Raw genomic sequence first — 16,370 nt, 5'->3', positions numbered from 1 at the left:
TCATCAGTGTAGCGCACGTTGGTGATTTTCACGCCACCAATTGTGATGCCTCCCTCCCAGTTCTCGCAGGTACGTCTCATAATGTGCTCTCCATAGGCGTTGAAGATAATGGGCGACAAAATGCATCCCTGGCGCACTCCTTGATGAAACTTAAAGGGTTTCGAGGTTGTTTTATCAACTCTTACAACTCCCTTGCTTGAGCCATACAGGGTGCGAAGCAAAGCGATGAGATGATTTGGTACACCAAGCTCTTGCAGAACCCTCCATAAGCAACTCCAATTAACACAGTCGAAAGCCTTACTGTAGTCGACGAAGCACATTAGCACTGGCGTATCAAACTCGTATGCCTTCTCAATGAGCTGCCTGACATTGAGAATCTGCTCCCGAGTGCCCTTGCCCTTCACAAAACCAGCTTGCTCCTGCGGAATTCGCCAATCCAGATAGTAGTGGATGCGATTATTGAGAATATGAAGCAAAATTTTGCTGGCATGCGAGATGAGGGATAAGGTTCGATAATTGCCGCAGCTCTTGGTTGACCCTTTCTTATGCAGCGGAAGAATTACGGATTCCGACCAGTCCCGCGGCCAATCACCGTTTTGCCAGACGTGTGAACAAATATTGTATAGTGTCTCTTCACCCAGGTCACCTATAGCTTTAAGCACTTCTGCTGTTATTTGGTCGCTTCCTGGTGCCTTCCTATTCTTGAGAGACTGTAGAGCATTAGATATCTCGGAACCAAGAATCATGGGCTCCAGTGCCAGGTCCCTCCAAACCGGGGTAACTTCGGGCGTTGAGTGGGGATCTGTGTATAACTGCTCACAGTAGGTACGCCATCTTTCAGCAATGTGGTCGAGCTCGTGTAGTACAGTGCCGTCGGCATCTTCGATAATCCACGATTTAGCTTTGAACTGCTTGGAAAGGACTCTAACCTTCCTGAAAAGGTCTGCAGTTTGTAGCTTGTTCGAATGTTTCTCAATGTCGCTGCAGATGCCCTCAATGAAGTTGTTCTTGTCGCGGCGACAACTGGCCTGGATAGCTCTGCTAAGCCCGGAGTATTCGGTCATAACTTCATGATCTTGCAGACCCCTAGTTTTTAAATGTTTCCTGCGTTGAATGAGCTCCCATGAACAATCGGAGATCCAGCATCCTCTCTTCCGCTCCGGCATTTTGCGCTTTGCGATCTGGTCCAGTGCATCGTTGATATGACCTTTAAAATGTTTCCACTGAGTATCGGCGTTAGCGTGTTCATGCGCTGGGTCATCCCTTAGTTTGGCCTCTAACGCCTCCCGGAAGAAAGGTCGCTCAGAAGGATACAGGCTTCTGGGTTTTGGCGATTGGCGTCTAGGCGCCTTTAAGCGGAGCGAGAAATTGGTCACAAGTAGGTTATGGTCAGAGCCGCACTAGTTAGTTATAACTAGTCTGGCCAATATCTATCTGTGACCACATTTTAGCATTAAACGCCATCACATTAGCATCAAATTAATAAAATATATATCGTGAGTACCCCTCAACCCGTCCCGTCCATACCCGGCTTTTTTTATTAAGGCCCCATCGACCTAGCAGAAATAGTCGTCAACAACTTCGAGCGCAATCCCCAACTCTCATGTTCGTGCGTAGAACCCATGTTCTAACCACTCACATAAAACGGCCAACCATTTGACGTGACATTTATAAACTTCAAGTTTATTATAAGCCCAACTCTTTTACAGGCTCTATTAAGGCCTCCCAGGTATCACTATTATATGTCCAACCGTTGCAATCCAGAATTTAGAATACCTTTCCCTGTGCAGCTGTGGATAGTCCAGTAGTTTTGTCGTCTCCTTGATTTTGGATAGAGTTAAATTTCTTGCCCTAAAGCAATGCAAGATCGATACTAGTAATCAGTATGCGTCATACCGAGTAGGCTGAAGAATTGAGCAAAATGTCAAGCAGAAAAAAGCGGAGCAAGAGTTGTGGGAATGACTCTAAAAAAGTTATCTGGCATCTTATGGAGATCAGTGAAATAATTCTAACGAATATAAAATAATGTAAGTTTGTTTACGCTTTTTTGCCTCTTTTCTTTCTTTTTACTCAACTGATCGACATGAAATTGTTTGCACAAACGTTTTCAAGGGTACAGAAAAAGATATTACATCAATTGTCCCGATTCTCGGGCTCCCGAGCAATACTTATTGCAAACAATATTCACTCATTATATCGTATATCAGTTAGACTAAGAGTAATCAGTAAACATCCCGGAAATGCTTTATAAAACTACAAATGCTGTTTTGGCAAAATATTATGTTGTTTTGCCATATTAATTAGGTACTCACTCCGCGCGCGCTCATTGTATGAATTGTCTTATGTAATAAAATGTGATTTGACTGAATTATTTGTATTGCGATATGTAGGTAGTTCTTAATAAAAAAATATAGGTAATAAACGGATAAATAAACACCAACGTACCACAAATACTAACCTTCTCCGAAACACGCTGCATCTTACGATATAAGTATTATTCCGATCGGTTTAGTAGTTTTTGTAGTTTATGCGAATAAAAAAACAGCTCTCCATTTATTAATATAGATATATATCTATATTACTTACTAAGATTATTATTATTACAAAATTTGATAAAAATGACTCCAAAAGAAAACGCAAGATAGAAAACAATTTGTTTTCTTGTAATTATTATGAAAATTTATTAAGAGAATAATGAAAGCAATTATGATATAGGTACCATGAAACGCAAGAGTAAAATCAATTCGCAAATTACTGTAATAACATTGAATTTCTGCTAAAACACAGCTATCTAATATTGGCTAATTACTGCTATTGGCTAACGTTAAATTACGTTTAATTTATTTAACGCTTAACTAATTCTGTAATACTCATAAATTGCTCCATCCGTTGAATTTCTGTTGAGAATTTTAATAAGCGGAAATTCAGCCATGAAAGAGGAAAGTTACATGATATGGCTGTGTTGTTTTTATTATTTACATCTTACGCGTATGGAAAAACGTATAATTATAAATTTGGTAAGTTGTAACTGTATTACGTTATTCAAAAGAATTGTTAAGAAACGTTTGTGTGGTAAAGGTTACTATAACATAAATGACTTTCTTAATGATTTCACAGATCGGGAATGGAGTGACCGCCCTAAGGCTATTAAATAATATGTTTAATTATTGTACAATATTACTTTGTAAACATATTTTTCGATGAAAATAAAAGCCCGCTGAGTCTGTTGCGCCCATTCTTCGCAGGTCTGAGGCATTCATTTTGGAATGGGTGGTAGTTTTTGACTTTCAATTTAGTGATGTCACATCATATTTAAATAAAAATATTTCAACTTGAATTGACTTAACTAGTCAATTACTCTTAGGCACTGAAGTAATTGCAAAATATGCAGTCTTTTTTACAGACTCATCATAACTGTTAGTGACAATAAAAAAAAGTGGGTGTGTTGTATTAATAGCGATATTAATATTAGGAAAAAAAGAAGCCCGCTGAGTTTCTTGCACCCGTTCTTCTCAGATCTGAAGCATTCTTTTTCGAATGGGTGGTAGTTTTTGATTTTCAATAAGTGATTTCATATCACATTTTGAATTAAAATATTTGAAATTCCACATGAAGTGAAACGTTTCCTTTAAATTTTCTTAGTATCTTAAAAAATAATTGATGCCCACTAAATTGATAATATATTATTTAAAATATAAATTATATAAAAAGAAATTAGTCTGTGTAAAATAATTGTCTTAAGTGACTATGTACAGTATTGTATTCGATTTTAAGCTTACGGTAAATAAAGACCTTTATAAACTGAACTAACCAACTAAACTATGTTCACAGGGCGAGAGCGGGTGACCAGGGCTTAAAGTTGTATTTAAAGGTTATGTTATTAATTAAAATAATTGATGACTAAAAACACAACCACCCGATTTTATAAGTGAAATTGAATGGACTTTGTGAAAAAGTGCAATGTCTATGTATACTGTGCATTGTTTATATAGTGTTTTTGTTTGATTATTATCTACTTCTTCTTCCTCCTAGACCTTTTCCCATTTACTTTGGGGTCGGCCTTCCTTGTCCTTTTTTCCATTCGGCACGGCTTTGCGCTATGTCAGCTATCAAATGAGCTTCTTTCAAGTCTTTTTGGACCGTCGTCAACCAGGTGGCAGGGGGTCTTCCACGCGTACGCTTCGTTATTGGCATGTCTAGGGCCAGCTTCACCATATGATCGTCTGGGCGCCTTTGAATGTGACCGAATCACCTTAAGCGTTTCTCTTTGATCTTCTCGACTATTGGCGCAACTTTAAAACTTCCTCTGATGTACTCATTTCGGATTTTGTCTAGAAGTGTGACACCCGCAGACCGGCGTAGCATGCGCATTTCTGTCGTGTGCAGTTTATTTAGGTGGTGCTTGTTTTTGTTTGATTATTATATTATTGAAAATAAAAGTGTAAAAAATAAATTGAAATTAATAATTTAATTGTTTTTAAGCATTATGAAATTTCAAATTTTCTAGGCAACTTCTATCGGCAGTCACTACCATTGCCATGTTTTAATGATTATTAATAACTCTTAATATAGTGGGTACAGCTATTTCTGATAAATTATGTAACCACGTAAATAATTTTACAGGAAACGAAGAAAGCACGGACCCCATAATTCATACCTCTGATGGCATAATATATCCTTTTAAACATGTAACTGAGAAGAAAATACCGGTAAGTTTAAACTCAGTTTATTATAATCATGTTAATAGGTTAATTATTTATTTATTTATTTTATTTATTTATTCGATCCACCAGTGATAATCACATTAATTCATTATTCAAGCAACAATAAAATATTTAATCTAAAGTTAATTCTAAATGCATTATCGTTTAAGGTAGATATAGCATGCAATTATTATGAAGCTTACAAATATATATACAGGCTGGACTAAAAGTCCGTTTATAATTGGAATGATGATTAAAAACAAACTAATTACAGTAGATCAAAATTGTTTATTGTTTTCGATAGTAAACAAAAGGGGAATTTATTTCTTAAAATTCACATCATCCATATGCAATCCTTCATTATTCTGGCATTGCTGCAATCTAGAGCGGAAATATTCGATGACAGCTTTACATGTTTCTGTTGAGATGTTTTGGATTTCTGTGCGAATACGATCCTTTAATTCGTCAAGAGACCCAGTAAGGGTTGGTTGGCTGGAATGCAGGGGTTTTTGATCACCATGACATAGTGTCACTCCAATAACAACAATTTTGTCTATTAACATGCCCATTTAAGTGGAAGTGTGCCTTGTTGAGTAAAAAATGTTTGTAAAACTGGTGAATCGCTCTACCATTTCGTTCGCAAACTGCAACCTAGTGGCATGGTCCTGAGGCCTTAATTCCTGCACCATTTGGATTTTATAGGAATGTAGACTTAAATATTTCTTGAAAATGCGGTTTAATACATCATTATCTTGGCACGTTAAGGACAGCAGACCGCTTTCGAGTTGATAGTCCAGGTTGGTCACGAACAGATGATTTTACTCGCTCCACGTTTTCGGGGTCCCTCGACGTTCTAGGCCGGCCAGATCGACATAAATCCATTGTTGAACCCGTCTTCTCAAACTTGAGCACCCATTTTTTAATTAACACACCTGACGGAGCTTGATTTTTGTGTCGTATCTTGTAATGATTGCAAAACTTTCGTTGAGCTAAGGTCGCAGAATCGTTGTTTCGATAGTACTCGCGTACACAAAATGCACGTTGACTACCGCTAAATGACGCCATGTTACTAAATTCCCATTGGCCGCTCTTGCAATGCGTAACCCTTCCACTCTCCTCCGCCGCCGCTGCTAGACGCGGCAACCGATTCAAATGTAAACGGACTTTTGGTCCACCCTGTATATCAAAATGAAATACTTATACATAATTTAAAAAACGTATTAACTTATAACCGAAAAAAAAACACAAAGAAATAGGTAGTTCGCTAAATTGAAATCAGTTAAATATAAAATATATTTTGTTAATATTACAAAATAATTTAATTTATCACATAATAAAATTTTACTTCGGTATGTTTTGAGTGAGTCCCCGAAAGGATTCAAAGTTTTTGCAACTATCGTTTAGTATTTTAGAAATCCTGGAAATTGGTGAGTTATCGCCGAGAACAGTTTTTCGAAAAGGTCTTTGAAGAAATGTTATTGCTTTGCGGGGATATCGAAAGGGAACATTAAATTTAATCTTGGAAACTAAATCTGGATTATCATAGATGTTGTTAAGACTCTTATATAGAAATATCAAATCCAACAAATCTCTTCTATGGCTCAAGCTATGTATATTAAAATATGTTAGCCTTTCTTTATACTTTTGGTTAGCTATAGTTAAGAGCTCCTTCATAGGTCTTGGTATTCAATATAACAATCAAATACCAGACACTATACTAGGACTCATTGAGCACAAATTCAAGAAATATTATATTAAACTTACTATAGTAGATTATATACAGGATTATAATGCATGGTTCTTGTCTGGTTCTGCGCAGGCCACCTAAAATTGTATAATTTATATTAAGTAGGCTAAGTTGTTATATGATTTAAAAGATGTCCTTGGAGTTTCTTATCAGTTCTTCTCCCCATGTCGTAGTTCCTTTACGAAGTTGTGTGCAATATGTTATGTTATTGTCTATGGTGATGTCTGTGACTCTATGGTGTTTAAATATAATTTCTGTTTCTAATATGCTGTAATAAGTTACTCATACAGCTATAGCTAAATTTAAAGAGTTCTGATGAAAATAGTACAATCGAACCAATAATTATGATGATGAAGTCGGAAGGTAGGCATCCTAACTCCTTAATAAAATGATGTTTTCTTCCTGTTACCTGCAGAGCTTAATAATATATTCTTTTCATAATAAATAGGTATTTAATTAATAGTTTGTTTTACTTTGACTCTTCTATTTTTCGTTCTTATGTATTTTTATGGACCATTGCCATTATATAAAAATGACATAGGTACACATAATGGTTAATCAAAAAGGTTTTTAATTTTACAACTCTGCAATGCTAGTACAAAATATATTCGTGTAAGATACTTATTAATTACAACTAAATTCAAAAATTAATTAATTAATTTTTAATTTAGTTTCAAAAAAATCCGTCGAGAAACGATGGATATTTATGAAATGAAATGAAATTTATTATTATGGGCGATGGTGACCTATCCTTAAAAAAATATTTTATTGTTTTAATTCTTTGTAAAACGTATAAATTTTCGTGAGTTAAGGAGAAATCGTGATGTCTCTTTGTGACTCTTTTTTCGCACTCTGATTTTTTACGGTAAACTTTTTAAATGCACATATATACAAATTACAACTTCATAAATTTCTGTACTTACTTTTACTCATCTCAGGGTCCAAATGCTTTTTCATTACGACCGTCGTGAAGTTTGTGTTACAAATAATTTATGCTCTAATTTTAAAATTAATTAAACAGGCTGAAGGCAGCCACTCCACAGTCCATTCCCTGGGAGTGGTATCATTAATTCCTTTGAAATCAATGACACATTCTTGTTTGGTACATTTTCTGGCATCATTTTATCAAAGCATATATTATATCGCCCCATAAAAGTCTAGTGGGAATAACATTTTTATGTTTGTACCTAGTGTTAACTTTATGATTATCATAGTTTGATATTGAGAGTAATATAGAGGGCATCACTTAAAATGTTTATTTGTTTAATTTTTTCTGATTCAGTTCAATCTTATAATTTTGGTTATTGTTAGGACGTTGTAAGTATGAATGTTGTCGTGTCAACGGTTTTTCATATAAGTCAGACCTATAGATCGTGTGGATAGCCATTTTCTGCCTGGAGTTCGCGTGTTCGTTGTCGAGTTGGGATATTTTATAAATTAATTCAATCACTGATTTATTTAAGTTTTTGTAACCCCTAGCTGGGACAGAGAGCATCCACAGTGCATCTCCATCGCGATCGGTCCTGAGTCTCTGTTGATTTCACTCCAGATCTTTCCGATGTCTTTCCGACCGACTTGACCCGATTCTAACTTTGCATTGTCCTTGAGGATTCCAGTCTAGGGCTTGCCACGGAATCCTATATTTGATCAGTTTTATCTGTTCATCGATTGGGACTTCATAATAACGTTGCCATAGATTGGATTTTTTTTTCGGGACAGTGCCAATTATAAATAAATTAGCGACACATATTTAACAATGACTATTTATTGAACTCTTAATACAAACAGCTATATAGAGGGAGACGACTCTCACAGTGGAGAAACTGACGCGATTTTTTACAAAGAAAAATGGCCTATCGGCAGCAACCCCAAGCGGGTAACAATGTGCTAGAATTTTCACACGGTGAACCACCCAAGCCCCTATCGAGCGGCAGTGCCACCGAAAATGTTTCCCGCTTACTCCCACATACCAGGATTCTGGATACAGATGCCCAGATGGTCGGCGCAAGCAAAAAGTATACTCATCACGCAAAATTATAAAGAGGATGAAAAAAAGTTCAATGTAGTAGTCATCAAAGTTGGTCGCGACCTACTACAACAGGTCAGGGATATACTCTTGTCTTCACTAGAAACAAATAAATATCAAGCACTGAAGGATCGTCTACTGCAAGTTAACGAAGATAGTGCTTTATGAGCAAGGTAAAAGACCTTTATTATGGTGAATACAATACAATAACCAAGCTTGTTTAGCTAGCAGCATGTAAAAACAAGTGGCTATAGCATTTCAAGTGACCCCGCCGGGTTTGGCGCCAAAACAGCTGAGCAGGTGGCGTCTGTGGGCGCGCGGGACGTCAGAGCATAGCTTAAGTTACTCCGCTGGATTATGATTTATGTTCATTCTTAGAGAGCATCGCTTGCTCTAAACGCCATGATTATTTGGAGTCCCTAAAACAAACCGTACGATTGGCAGTGAAGAGTTTTGCCATGGAAAGAGTGCGTGCTTCTATTGACATCTATCCTCAACGTTTAAAGGTCTATATTGCATTCAATGAAGAGCACTTTGAATTAGCTTTTAATATTTTAAATTATTTTATATTTATGTTTATGATTTCTTGCGTTAGGGTCCCGTCTCACACTACGGATTTGCGCTCGTAGTGTGCGCATTGGCAGGGAGCTGGGTGCGTCGGCAATAATGGATATACTTAAGTAAGTAACTTTTGTTCACGGGTGCACAAAATGTATTCACAATATCCACTCAATAACAATCATTAACAACAAGGGTTTCCAAATAAGTGGCAGAGGCCACCCCTTGTCGCTGATTAAAAATAAAGTTAATAATGTCACCAAAGTTATGGGTAAATTAAAGAATATGTTGTTTGTTTATAACATTTTATATGGTACATTCTTGGGTTGTTACCCAGGCTCTTGGTAATGTAAATTGTAACAGTATACTTCACTAGAATGTAACCCTCTCCTCGCAGCGTTGTTGGTTCGTCTTATTTGCGTATATCAACTTTTGCACCATTGCATATATCCCCATTTTGATCCGTTCGTAGATATTTCTGTAATGTTTTATATCATTAACATTGTGTTTTTATTTTTATTAGTGGCCTAACCTTGGAAACAGACCATGGATCAAAATAATTTGATATAAGGTACCGTAGATAATTTATACGTCTAGATAGACTGTGACAGCTGTGAAAACGTCGAAGAAAATTGAGGTTGTCAGTTAACCAACGTATTGCGAGTGTCATGCACACTAAAGTATTAAATCTTGCCTGTTTTCATCGGTTGTCTAGCAGCAAGGCGCTCTGTCTAAACGTATAAATTATGTGTCTCTGTCATATTATTATTGTTATTTAAGTGACGCGTTTATTATTCATCTTCTATCTACGTCATATGGCAATACAAAAATGTAATTTCAGCGTTAGTTGCGACGTTGATATGCGCACGGCACTAAAGGAATCGATCGCAGTGCGCGCGTTGATATGGTGAGTTTTGTAGTTTTTGTTTCATTGTCATCATCCTCATTGATATCCACTGTTGGACAAAGGCCTACCCTAAAGATCTCCAAGACGATCGATCTTGCGCTTCCCTCATCCAACCTATTCCGACGATCTTGACCAGATCACTAGGATTACTAGGATATTTTTAAATAATGCTGCTTTAATGTCTAGAAAATATAGAAAATTGATGTAAATTTGAGTTTAAAATTATTCAGTATAGAGCTAGTCGACGTAAGTAATTAAAATAGAGTCACATTAAGAATTTTTTTTCACCATGAAATATACTGCTTCAGTGGTCAGCTTAAGAGGTATCTTGTTTTGAAAAAAATATACACTCTTTTGCACAAAAAAAATAGGCACGTAGGTAAATAACCAGTTTCACTGGCATCTTCAGATTAATTCATAATTATAAGTAGCTTGTTTCATCGCAATAAAGTATTCCGATGAAACAATAATGAATAAATAATGAATAAATAAAATGATGAATAAATAAGGAAAAGGTAGTTTCTGGCAATTTCGTACATTACATGTCGATAGAATTAATGAAAAATGATCCCATAGTCTATACAGCTGCTACTACTAGTTGCGTATCTGTTCATTAGAACAAAATAAAAAGTAAAACTGTAATATTGCGTATTGCCCCCTTTTGCTAAAATGACAGTTTGCTTTCGTCCGGGCATGTTGTCGATGCTATTTTTAAATGTTTCTTATGGGATACGCTCCCACTGTGCAGAAATTACATTCCTTAGCTCCCACATATTTTGTGGAGCGGGCTGCACCAATCTTAGTCTTCGTTTTAGAACATCCCAAATGTATTGTATGAGATTGTTGTCAGGACTTCGAGCATGCCAATCCAAATGACGAATCCGTACCTCTTGGATATACGCTTCCAAATCGCCAGAACGGTGAGCCTTATCGTCCATAAAAATCAAATTTCCTCCAAGAACCGTTAATGCGGGTTGTACGTAAGTGTTCGTTTGCACAGGACGCCGGCTAGATTATAGGTACCACAACGGCGCCTATTTCTGCCGTGAAGCAGTAATGTGTAAACATTATTGTCTTTCGGTCTGAAGGGCGCCGTAGCTAGCGAAATTACTGGGCTAATGAGACTTAGATCTTATGTCTCAAGGTGACAAGCGCATATGTAGTGCCGCTCAGAATTTTTGGGATTTTCAAGAATCCTCGTTCCTTGTTTTCATAAAAAAGGGAATTAGAACTTCTGATATGTACCGGTGTGCATTCAAAGTGCCGTTTTCTATAAAGACTAACTCCGTACGGTCCAATACATTAATCGCTTCCCAAAACATTACTGAGCCTCCACCATAAGGAGTTATTTCTTCAAAGCAAAGTTATGATACGCAGATTTATGTAGGTACTTCATACAACTAAATCATTGTACGAAGTTTTAAAAAGTATAATAATTTGCGTTTAATATCTAGTCTGCATGACGTCAGTAGGCAGTTGTTAGTTTGCAAACGGTGCATTTGATTGGAGTTTTTAAAGTTAATATCTAGATCTGACGTCATTTTTTCATTGTTAAGCTTTATTGCTTTTAACTGTTTTTATCTTTGCGTGTTTATTCCTAACTAATCTTTTCATGCTTATTAATTTAACAATATAATACCAAACTAAATATTGTTGGGATTGACTTTTAAACAGGTGACCGCAGCGGTCCTCAAAAAAAGATAAGCAGAAAAGATACAACTACAATTTATACCTATATCTTATAAAATCCCCAAAATTGCTACAGTCATATATCTGGAAATTTCTAAGAGAGTGTTTTAGAGGTAAGTCATTTCAATGTACAATCGAAAACAAAGAACAGTAAAAGATAATGAAAGTGTAGTCCAAGGAACTTCTCAATCACCGCCCATCTACTTATTTGTTGCCGATAATATTAGTCATAGAGAAAATTTTATGTTATCAAAAACAATTATAACAGTTGAATTAAAACTGAAAATGTATATATTAAATTTTAACACCATATCCAATCCTAAAATGTCGAAAGTTCCAGTTTCCAGACCCAGTTTGAATTCACCGCAACGAAATGGTAATTAAAACCCAGTAGGTAAAGAAATTAATTTGTCGTCCGACTATCGGGTTAGAGAGAAAAAAGACATCACTGAATGAAATTTGGGTTAACACTTAGTAGCACGAATTATGAGGTAAAAAATATTGTAATTGTTTAGCTGTAAAGCTGTTAAAAATTTTAGCGGAGATGTTCAAAAAGATTTAGTGGTCGATTATTTTATGTTATTCATCCGATAATCCGACGACTAATTAATTTTATTCTTCCGCTTGGCGGACGACTTCGAAAATGATAATGGGGATTGTATAGAAATTAAATATTTTATTTATTTACCTAGGCTCAGGGGTAGAATTCGTGCATACTGCTTTTACATAGAGGCTGTATTTAGACGGGGTAATCTGACGAAGACTGTTATAGATGATGATTTTTTTCAGATCTTCGTTGTACTCAACTTTAGGAGGTGTTTGTGAATTAACTTCAACTTCCACATATGTCACGTTCATGCCTTGTTGTACCTATAGAAAAAGGTTTTTTCAATTTGATAACAAATAAGACCGATTTCACCAACGACACTTTTTGACACAACGATTTCACAAACTGAGTTTTTTTAAACTCAGTTTTAATTAGTTTAGTTTAATGCTAGTCTTAAGACAATCTAAGATAGTGCGATTTCACCAATACATTTTAAGCACGTTAAAAAACAATAATTTTTTTTTCTCCTCTAGGGAACATAATAACATAGTTATTATGTATCCCCACTTACATTACAATCTAGCCTGAACTTAGGCTAATAAGTAATTCTACTTTAACTTAAACTGCTAACCTTAAAAAAGTGATTACCCTCACTTCTAGGATTAATACACAAATAAAATTTGAAAATTTTATGAACGATGCGGGACTCGAACCCACGGCCTCTGGCGTTCCGTCCCAGTGCTCTGCCAACTGAGCCAACCGTTCGAGTGACGTATAGTCATAAAATCTTGTATGCTTTGTTCAACTTTCAGGTTGTGGCTTCATCTACAGGATCTACTTTACAGTTGATAACCTGCTCAACTCCAATATTTGCATATTAGGAAATTGACTTGAGATGTCGCTCTTGTAAATCTAAACAATTTGTTATGTTTTTAAAGTGATAACCCTCACTTCCAGGATTAATACACAAATGAAATTTTAAAACAAAATTGTATGAACAATTACGTTCATAAAATTAGGGTGGTTAGTTGTTATTAGTTTGTTGGTTGGGGTTAAAAACATACTGAAGGAACGTACCTACTATTTAAAACAGAGTAATCCTATTGTAAATTCATTACTCACTGGTATAATTATATCAGTTTCATGCTGAGATATAGTCCCGTCTTCAATGTGAATAATTGTTGTACTGTTACTGTCGTTATTACCTGCAAATAATACAATTAGGAGAGTGGAATCTATCTATATAAGTTATATCTGGAATATAACTATCTTCGCGCCTCAATAAGGCTACTGGAAACCCAAGCGCTGGCAGCTATCGCGGTCAACGGATCAGCCTAGCTATCCAACGCGATAATGCTGCCAGTATTCTTGGCACGCTTCCACGTAATGATATATTACCTACTTCAAATTGTAAAGTAAAAAATTAGGAGAGTATTTGATGTGTATGCTGTGAAATTGGTAACGAAGTTGCTACCGCTTGCTCTGTACGGAGTACAACGTTAGTCAATAAAACACGTGCGCACTCATTTTTTCATTTCATTTAACTATCACCTAAACGTTTGGGAAGCTCCGTAAAATCTTCTCATCCAATGTGTCTGAAGACGTGGTCGCTAACTATGGGCCTTATGAGGAAGCTCGTGGTTCAGAGGAGAGGACTATACTCGGAGTTTCCCTGCGAGATCGAATCAGATTTGAGGGAACAGTAGAAGAACCACAGTCACTGACATAGCCTAAATGACTGCGAAACTAAACTGGTAGTGGGCAGGGCAATGTGCCCTGGAAGACCGGAAGACGTAGTGTTGATGGACCGACGATCTGGTTAATATCCCCGGAATACGTTGGATGTCGGCAGCGCACCACCGATCGTCATGGCGGCCTTTATCCAGCAGTGGATGTCTTTCTGAAATGATGACGATCACCTAAGTACATACCTATTAGTATTGTTCGCACTTTTTTGAGATTACTGCTTAAGAATCGATTTGGAGTTTTGATTAGCTTAGCCCACGGCTTGGAAATTTTTCGATTTGCCTTTATATGTCGCATAACGTTACTTTGCATTTTTAAAACCGCCGCAATAATTAACATTACAACAATAGGGATATCGTTTTCACGGTTTTTGGTGTAATGGAGAACGAATTTGGAATAGATCGGGAAATGCATGTCATTACAGCAACATGGATATCCCTTCCAAGGTTCTCAGCGTTGCAAAGACCGTATACTTACGATAGAACAGAGGTGTGCTTCTTAAACTGTGCTAACATCTCTCAGGATAGCGATCTCTCAGGATCGAGGAGATCCAGAACAAACTTGTGTCTGAAATCGATGCTATGCTTTACCAATTCTCAAAATGGGACCACAAAAATCTAGTACAGTTTAAATCTTTTCACACAAGTTTGAGCGTTAACCACTTACAGATTTCCCTTTGTCGTATCACCTCAACTTTATATTATCATTTCATATAGCCTCTAAAAAGTTTGGAATGATGAGACAGTACTTCGTTTCAACCCAACCCATGCAATTATAAATAAGTATAAGGCGCAAATTAGGCCCCACATGGAGAACTGTTCTCACCTATGGGGTCCTGTGCTATCGTGTTCTTCTTCCATATGACCGCATACAACAAAGAGCTGCTCGAATCATCGAAACTCAAGTGAACTTCGATCGGCTTGATCCTTGGGGAGATATGTGGTATCTCCCCGCATATTTAAACGCACATATCACGTGGAGTTTGCAGACGATTTGTTCGGGTTGATAACAGCAGATGAATTTCACTAGCGGACATAAAGTCAAAATGCGACATTCCACGCTCATCCTGTTGATTTCTTGAAATCTGCAACTGTGCGTTTTGCGACAAACTTCTCGCCTCGTATAGTCTCAACAAACTCCCAACTTATAGGCCGACATCTCACCCTTGGTTTTACGAATGTCCATGGGCGGTTGCCTCACGAAAAGGAAATGGCAGTTGGTTTTTTATTGTGATGGCGCATTTGCTTTGCTTTCTCTTTTACATGTTAATTACGCTTATCTCGCTCAAAGTGCGATAGCAAAATGTGCTTAAAAAGGTGTTTTCTTAGTTCAAATACACAAGCAGATGACTGATGCGTTTTCGGCTGGAAATAGTTTCGATTGCTAGTATAATGAAACACTTACCGAATGAATAAACATAACGGCCTCCATGTGCACAAGATTTATACAACAAAAAGCAAAATAAAGTAATTTTTAATTTCATGGCTGTTATAATGTCTTGGTTTCAATTGCAAAATTCATTATGGACTGGTGAAGAAATTGCAGCGAACTAAAATACACCACTATATAGAATTTGTACGGTTTTCTATGTACATGAATAATAATTAATCGGTATTTACTATTCAGTCTCGTGCCAGATTTTGGCGAGACAACACGTCCTGAGGATGCCTCGTGTAAAGGCGAAACACGTGTCGAATTGTTTAAAGACAAATATTGACGGAATTAACACTAAAGAATTAATCGATAGACAATTTTAGTATAGTCGCGCAGTAACAAATTAATTTAATATGAAAATTTTATTCACCAAAATAAACTAGGTACCTACATAGCAAAAGTTATAAAAGGCATTTATTTTCTCAAAATTGATTCCTTTAGATTTCTTTCTAATAACCACTAGATACTTCTATATTTTATAATTTTTCATTAATCTGCTGAGGTTTATTACGTTCAAGAATTTAGCTAAAGTTGTGCAAATTTAATAGTAGGCACTTCCGTGAGCCTCCGGTAACTTTCAAAAGCTTTCCGTCGGGAGAGCCGAAAAAATTCTTTCATAGTGGCATATATCGTGTTCTATTTGCTCCTTGCCCCTTGTTCACGATATATGATTGCTTTTTGCTTAAATGCTTCAAACATATCTGTTGGCTAGGAATTAGATCGGCTCCTAGCCAGTACCGACTTACGTAGTAATTTAGTAACTTACGTTGTTATTTAAATATCTGAATAATTTGGTGTGGAAATACTTTAAACGGTCGATTAAAACTGCTATTGAATTCGACAGGGATTTTGGTACATGACAATTAATCGAATTAAAATTCTTAATCTTCTCTTAATTACAGGTTTTGGAAACTTTATTTAACTTACAAAGAATTACAAATTCACATACTGAGATAATACTATTCTAGTAACAGAAAATATTACATGCTACATAAATTAAAAATAACGCGTTG

General features: G+C 36.4%; 1 long non-coding RNA gene across 1 annotated transcript; it reads right to left on the bottom strand.

The window, feature by feature from the left end:
- Positions 1 to 9,328: 9,328 nt before the first annotated feature.
- On the bottom strand, positions 9,329 to 15,688 carry LOC126972579 (uncharacterized). The gene is made up of 4 exons (XR_007731158.1): positions 15,328 to 15,688; positions 13,300 to 13,382; positions 12,319 to 12,500; positions 9,329 to 9,512 (listed from the first exon to the last, which is right to left on the bottom strand). It is a non-coding gene; the product is annotated as an uncharacterized LOC126972579 (long non-coding RNA).
- Between the last annotated feature and the right edge of the window lie 682 nt (positions 15,689 to 16,370).

This window comes from Leptidea sinapis, chromosome 26 (assembly GCF_905404315.1).
Source record: "Leptidea sinapis chromosome 26, ilLepSina1.1, whole genome shotgun sequence".
NCBI classification, from domain to species: domain Eukaryota; kingdom Metazoa; phylum Arthropoda; class Insecta; order Lepidoptera; family Pieridae; genus Leptidea; species Leptidea sinapis.
This window is presented reverse-complemented; position numbering and strand designations above follow the sequence as displayed.